We start from the raw sequence: 7,500 nt of genomic DNA, 5'->3' as shown, positions 1-7,500 counted from the left end.
CACCCTGCCTTGGTGGGTCACCCTGCCTTGGTGGGTCACCCTGCCTTGGTGGGTCACCCTGCCTTGGTGGGTCACCCTGCCTTGGTGGGTCACCCTGCCTTGGTGGGTCACCCTGCCTTGGTGGGTCACCCTGCCTTGGTGGGTCACCCTGCCTTGGTGGGTCACCCTGCCTTGGTGGGTCACCCTGCCTTGATGGGTCGCCCTTCCTTGGTGGGTCGCCCTGCCTTGGTGGGTCACCCTGCCTTGGTGGGTCACCCTGCCTTGGTGGGTCACCCTGCCTTGGTGGGTCACCCTGCCTTGGTGGGTCACCCTGCCTTGGTGGGTCACCCTGCCTTGGTGGGTCACCCTGCCTTGGTGGGTCACCCTGCCTTGGTGGGTCACCCTGCCTTGATGGGTCGCCCTTCCTTGGTGGGTCGCCCTGCCTTGGTGGGTCACCCTGCCTTGGTGGGTCACCCTGCCTTGGTGGGTCACCCTGCCTTGGTGGGTCACCCTGCCTTGGTGGGTCACCCTGCCTTGGTGGGTCGCCCTGCCTTGGTGGGTCACCCTGCCTTGGTGGGTCACCCTGCCTTGGTGGGTCACCCTGCCTTGGTGGGTCACCCTGCCTTGGTGGGTCACCCTGCCTTGGTGGGTCACCCTGTCTTGGTGGGAATCGGCCGATGTGTTAATAAAAAAAATCCTAGTGGTTGCTCCCTGGCTGTCTTGAAGACCACTGGCCGTCTTGAAGACCACTGGCTGTCTTGAAGACCTCTGGCCGTCTTGAAGACCACTGGCTGTCTTGAAGACCACTGGCTGTCTTGAAGACCACTGGCTGTCTTGAAGACCACTGGCTGTCTTGAAGACCACTGGCTGTCTTGAAGACCACTGGCTGTCTTGAAGACCTCTGGCCGCCTTAAGACCACTGGCTGTCTTGAAGACCACTGGCTGTCTTGAAGACCACTGGCTGTCTTGAAGACCACTGGCTGTCTTGAAGACCTCTGGCCGTCTTGAAGACCACTGGCTGTCTTGAAGACCACTGGCTGTCTTGAAGACCACTGGCTGTCTTGAAGACCACTGGCTATCTTGAAGACCACTGGCTGTCTTGAAGACCACTGGCTGTCTTGAAGACCTCTGGCCGTCTTGAAGACCACCGGCTGTCTTCAAGACCACTGGCTGTCTTCAAGACCACTGGCTGTCTTTAAGACCCCTGGCTGTCTTGAAGACCACTGGCTGTCTTGAAGACCACTGGCTGTCTTGAAGACCACTGGCTGTCTTGAAGACCACTGGCTGTCTTGAAGACCACTGGCTGTCTTCAAGACCCCTGGCTGCTCTTCAAGACCCCTGGCTGGCTTCAAGATCCCTGGCTGTCTTCAAGACTCCTGGCTATCTTCAAGACTCCTGGCTGTCTTCAAGACTCCTGGCTGTCTTCAAGACTCCTGGCTATCTTCAAGACTCCTGGCTGTCTTCAAGAAGGTGCTGGACAGTCACCTAAAGCCAGTACCTGACCAGCCGGGCTGTGGTTCCTACGTCAGTCTACGTGCGGCCAGCGGTAACAGCCTAGCTGATCAGTCCCTAATCCACTGCGAGGACTCTCCAGGTATACTCCAGGTATTCCTAGCTTTCTAAACCAGTACAGAGTCTTCAAACCCCCACACATAGCTCCTGGTCCTAATTACCCACAGCTCTCAGCTTCGTTCATACCATTAATTACCATACAAGGCTGACGCACAATTTATACATAATTGATAATTGATGCAGCAATAATCGTGCTCAATTAAAACTTGATAATTGCCCGTTCATTTTTTTTTTTGAAATCAGGGACACTGACATGTTTTTTTTTCCTCCTTGAAATTTTTTTTTGGGTCATAGAGGGGCAGCCTTGATGCCAGGCGAGGGGAGGGAAGGGGGCTTCTGATCCGAGGGTTTGGAGTTTGTTTTGTTTTTTCCTCCTATTCTTCTTCTTTGGATCAGGGGCCAGCTGCCAGTCCCCCATACGGGTTTAGCGCTTCGCTTTGTAAAATAATGCAAAATAAAGCGACTTTGAGTCTCTCTCTCTCTCTCTCTCTCTCTCTCTCTTACACAGGGTTTGACAAGGTTAAGGATCCCTAGCTTTATTGACAGCTATTTACAGGTTAAGGATTCCTAACTTTATTGGCAAGCTAAGAGCTGTTACCTACATCAGCTCATTTGAAAGCATTTTTATTGTTATGAAACATACAAGTAGGGAACAGGATGAAGTTGGAGCCATCTGTGGGCCAGCATTTTCATTTGATCAACTGACTTTATCTCGTTGACATCATTATGCTGTACAAATGTGTTCCATACTCGAGTCATCCTGGGTATATATGATCTCAGATGGAGTGATGTTCTGGAGAAGGGTACAGCCAGAGTGAAGTTGCTGCTTTCTGTCCGTCTTGTGGCATAAAAGCTTGTTTCACGCTGTCCTCGAAGTGGATCCAAGTGTGGTATTTTGACAATATTGGCCTTGTACATAACAGTAAGGCCACCCACATCCCTCCTATGTTGAAGGCTCTGCTGAAATGACAGATCTATCCAGGATGGGTCCAGGCGAGAGATGAGACGTCTTGCTCTGTTCTCTACTCTGTCAAGCAGTCGCAGATGAGAGGGGGGGCAGGCAAACCAAGAAAGTGGAGCATATTCAAGGTGTGAGCGTACTTGTGCCTCGTACAGGATCTTGCAACCCCTACTGTCAAGCAGATGCGAGATACGGCGAAGGGCTGTAAGCTTCCTGGCTGCCTTGTTTGCAAGATTTACAACATGGTTCTTCATGGTTAGTTTGGAGTCAAATTTCACCCCAAGGATATCAACTTCTTCTCCAGGTGCCAACATCCTCCCATTCATCCTTACTACTGACCCAGCATTACCATCATGGTGCCTAGAGACGATCATCATTTGCGTTTTCTCAGGTGCAAATGTTACTTGCCATCTCTCTCTCTCTCTCTCTCTCTCTCTCTCTCTCTCTCTCTCTCTCTCTCTTTATTACAAATTCAATACATAACTTTTTCTTTACTTAATTACTAAGTAATTTGGAAATAAATTCCCAGAATTTATTTATCTGCTTATAAACAGATAAAATATAATAAAATTTATATAAGATTTATATAATACGATTTACATAACTTGGGAATATTCCCAGAGGTAATATTATTAAGTTAGTTAATAATACTGATTATGTCTCTTATTACCTTAATAATATACAATATTATTCCCTTATATAAAACCCTAATACATAGTGTTATTTTAAATATTCTCTTAATTAATACTTTATTAAATATTACTTTCTCAAATGATTATTTATTGTATAATAATTTATTAATGTTTTTATATCATTATTGTTAATACGAATATCATTTAAAGTTGTTTTTCAGATGATGATGATGATAATAATTAATAATGATAATAATAATATTAATAATAATAATAATAACAATATTAGGAACAACAACAATAGTAATAATAATAATAATAATAATAATAATAATAATAATAATAATAATAATAATAATAATTATTATTATTATCATTATCATTACAGAGGTAATAATGACTTGTTCACTATCACGGTGATCAGGAATAACAAAGTAGTGTGGTAACAGACATTACACGCAGCTTCAAGTGTAGATACGACAGGGAGGGAGGGCCAGGAGCCGATACTCGACCCCCTGTAATCACATATAGACGCGTACACACAAACACACACACACACACACACACACACACACACACACACACACACACACACACACACACACACACACACACACACACACACACCCTCGATCACCCTCCCCTCCCCCGTTCACCCTAAACCCTCCCCACCCCTCCCCACTCAGCTCCCACATAGCCACAGTTCCTCCACTATTCCCCCCCCCCACACTCTGACATACACACTACTAACCTAACATACAGAACTACATAGGTTTCCCACTCTGAGGCAATCAGGATAAAACAAAAATGGGTTGCCAGAGAGCAACAAGAAAAACCAAGGGACAGGAGGAGGAAAATGCAAAGGAAGATTGGGCAGCAGAGCTCATAAAAAGGGATCATGAATGGGAAAAGAAACTAGAAGAACTTAGCATGAGAATGGAAGAGAGGATAGATACGGAAAGCAGGAAGTGGGAGGTGCATGTCAAAGCAGCAGAAGCTAGGATACAGAGTTTAGAAGAGGAATTGAAAAATCTGAAACAGCCTAAAGAACTAAAGAACATTTTGGGATTGACAACAGAGACTGCTACCTCAGCCACAAATAAGGGGACTGTAGGGAAAGAAGGGGCACAACTACATGGAGATGCTCTATCAGAGGAGACTGTAGCAAATGAAAGAGCTAAGCTTTATGTGGAGGCCCTAACAGACAACAACAGAGCCCAAGGAAAGCCGAGAAGGGAAAATGACAGGCCACTGAGCCCAAGTACATTAGCCAGTGAAACTGATGAAAGGAAAGCTGCAGTGGAGGAAACCAAATTAAATGAGGGGATACACAGGGATATGCAGTGGGAGAATGAAAGGGTGAGGTCAGTCTTTGTGTATGGGCTCCAGGAAGTCGAAGGGGAAACATATGAAGCAAGAAAACAAGGGGAAAAAAAGCAATTGAAAGCATCATGAAAGCAATAGAAGAAGACGATATGACCCAGCTGGAAAATTTTCGGAGAATAGGGGGGTTTGTGAAAAAAAGAACCTGGCCAGTGAGAGTGACCTTCAAGGCAGAAGCGACTCGGACCAGGATCCTGCAGGAGAAAGCACGATTAAGGGACATGACGGCATACAGGAAGGTGTATCTCGACCGCGACAGAACACAAGAAGAAAGGAAGAAACTGAGAGAGATGGTACAAAGGCGAAAGGAGGAAAGAGAGGGGATGGAGAAGACAGACAGGAGATCCCAGACCCAGGAAGAAGATCAAATACAGCCTCCCTCACAACTTCCTATAGAAGCATCCCAACCAGGTCAACCCCAGTGCAACCAAACACTCTAAATCAAAACACCCATGCCACATCCAATGCCCCCACCCACTACATTACAAACTTCACCCCCACAGCAACAACCCATAGTTCCTTACCAGGTCTCCCACTTCCCCAACCCCAATATACTTCCCAGACCACAGTCTTAGAAAAGAAGTTGAAGGTGTGGTATACAAATGCAGATGGAATAACAAACAAGTATGAGGAGTGGCACGAAAGAATCAAAGAGACATCCCCAGACATAATAGCACTCACAGAAACAAAACTCACCAGAATAATAACAGATTCAATCTTTCCATCCGGATATCAAATCCTCAGGAAAGACAGAGGGAGGAGAGGGGGAGGAGGAGTTGCACTGCTCATTAAAAACCAGTGGGGTTTTGAGAAAATGGAAGGAATGGATGGCATGGGCGAAAGGGACTACTTAGTAGGAACAATCCAGTCTGAGGGACATAAGGTGATAATTGCAGTAATGTACAACCCACCACAGAACTGCAGGAGGCCAAGAGAAGAATACGATGAGAGCAACAGAGCAATGATCGACACACTAGCCGAGGTGGCCAGGAGAGCACACATGGGGGGAGCAAAGTTACTAGTTATGGGTGATTTCAATCACAAGGAGATTGACTGGGAAAACCTGGAGCCCCATGGGGGCCCCGAAACATGGAGAGCCAAGATGATGGATGTGGTACTGGAGAACCTCATGCATCAACATGTTAGAGACACTACCAGAGAGAGAGAGGAGAGGATGAACCAGCAAGGTTGGACCTTGTATTCACCATGAGTAGTTCGGACATCGAGGGTATCATGTACGAAAGGCCCCTGGGAGCTAGTGATCATGTGGTTCTGTGCTTCGACTACATAGTTGAGCTCCAAGTGGAGAGAGTAGCAGGAATAGGCTGGGAAAAACCAAACTACAAAAGGGGGAACTACTCAGGCATGAGGAACTTCCTTCAAGACATTCAGTGGGAGAGGGAACTGACAGGAAAACCAGTACAAGAAATGATGGACTATGTAGCAAAAAAATGCAAGGAGGCAGAGGAGAGGTTTGTTCCCAAGGGAAACAGAAATAATGGGAAGAACAGAACGAGTCCTTGGTTCACCCAAAGGTGTAGAGAGGCAAAAACTAGGTGTACTAGAGAATGGAAAAGGTACAGAAGACAGAGAACTCAGGAAAATAAAGAAATCAGCCGAAGAGCCAGAAACGAATATACACAGATAAGAAGGGAGGCTCAGAGACAATATGAAAATGACATAGCATCAAAAGTAAAGACTGACCCGAAGCTGTTGTACAGCCACATCAGGAGGAAAACAACAGTCAAGGACCAGGTAATCAGACTGAGGAAGGGTGATGGGGAACTCACTAGAAACGACCGAGAGGTATGTCAGGAGCTCACCACAAGATTTAAAGAGGTATTTACAGTGGAAACCAGTAGGACTCCAAGAAATCAGAACAGGGGGGCACACCAGCAAGTGCTGGATGAGGTACATATAACCAAGGAGGAGGTGAAGAAGCTGCTATGCGAACTTGACACCTCAAAGGCGGTGGGACCAGACAACATCTCTCCATGGGTCCTTAAAGAGGGAGCAGAGATATTGTGTGAGCCATTAACAAAGATCTTCAACACATCATTTGAAACTGGGCAACTCCCTGAGGTATGGAAAATGGCAAATGTAGTCCCAATTTTTAAAAAGGGAGACAGACATGAGGCACTAAACTACAGACCTGTATCACTAACGTGTATAGTATGCAAGGTCATGGAGAAGATCATCAGGAGGAGAGTGGTGGGGCACCTGGAAAGAAACAAGTGTGTAATTGACAACCAGCACGGTTTCAGGGAAGGAAAATCCTGTGTCACAAACCTACTAGAGTTTTATGACAAGGTGACAGAAGTGAGACAAGAGAGCGAGGGGTGGATCGACTGCGTATTTTTGGACTGCAAGAAGGCCTTCGACACAGTTCCTCACAAGAGGTTACTGCAAAAGCTAGAGGACCAGGCACACATAACAGGAAAGGCACTGCAATGGATCAGAGAATATCTGACAGGGAGGCAACAACGAGTCATGGTACGCGACGAGGTGTCAGAGTTGGCGCCTGTGACAAGCGGAGTTCCACAGGGGTCAGTCCTAGGACTTGTGCTGTTCTTGGTATACGTGAACGACATAACGGAAGGGATAGACTCAGAAGTGTCCTTGTTTGCAGATGATGTGAAGTTAATGAGAAGAATCAAATCGGACGAGGATCAGGCAGGACTACAAAGAGACCTGGACAGGCTACAAGCCTGGTCCAGCAACTGGCTCCTTGAATTTAACCCTGCCAAATGCAAAGTCATGAAGATTGGGGAAGGGCAAAGAAGACCGCAGACACAATATAGTTTAGATGGCCAAAGACTGCAAACCTCACTCAAGGAAAAAGATCTGGGGGTGAGTATAACACCGAGCATATCTCCTGAGGCGCACATCAATCAGATAACTGATGCAGCATACGGGCGCCTGGCAAACCTACGGATAGCGTTCCGATACCTCAGTAAGGATTCGTTTAAGACT

The sequence above is a fragment of the Cherax quadricarinatus genome, chromosome 64 (assembly GCF_038502225.1).
Source record: "Cherax quadricarinatus isolate ZL_2023a chromosome 64, ASM3850222v1, whole genome shotgun sequence".
Lineage (NCBI taxonomy): Eukaryota > Metazoa > Arthropoda > Malacostraca > Decapoda > Parastacidae > Cherax > Cherax quadricarinatus.
The sequence above is the reverse complement of the archived record's forward strand: the minus strand, read 5'-3'. Positions refer to the sequence as shown.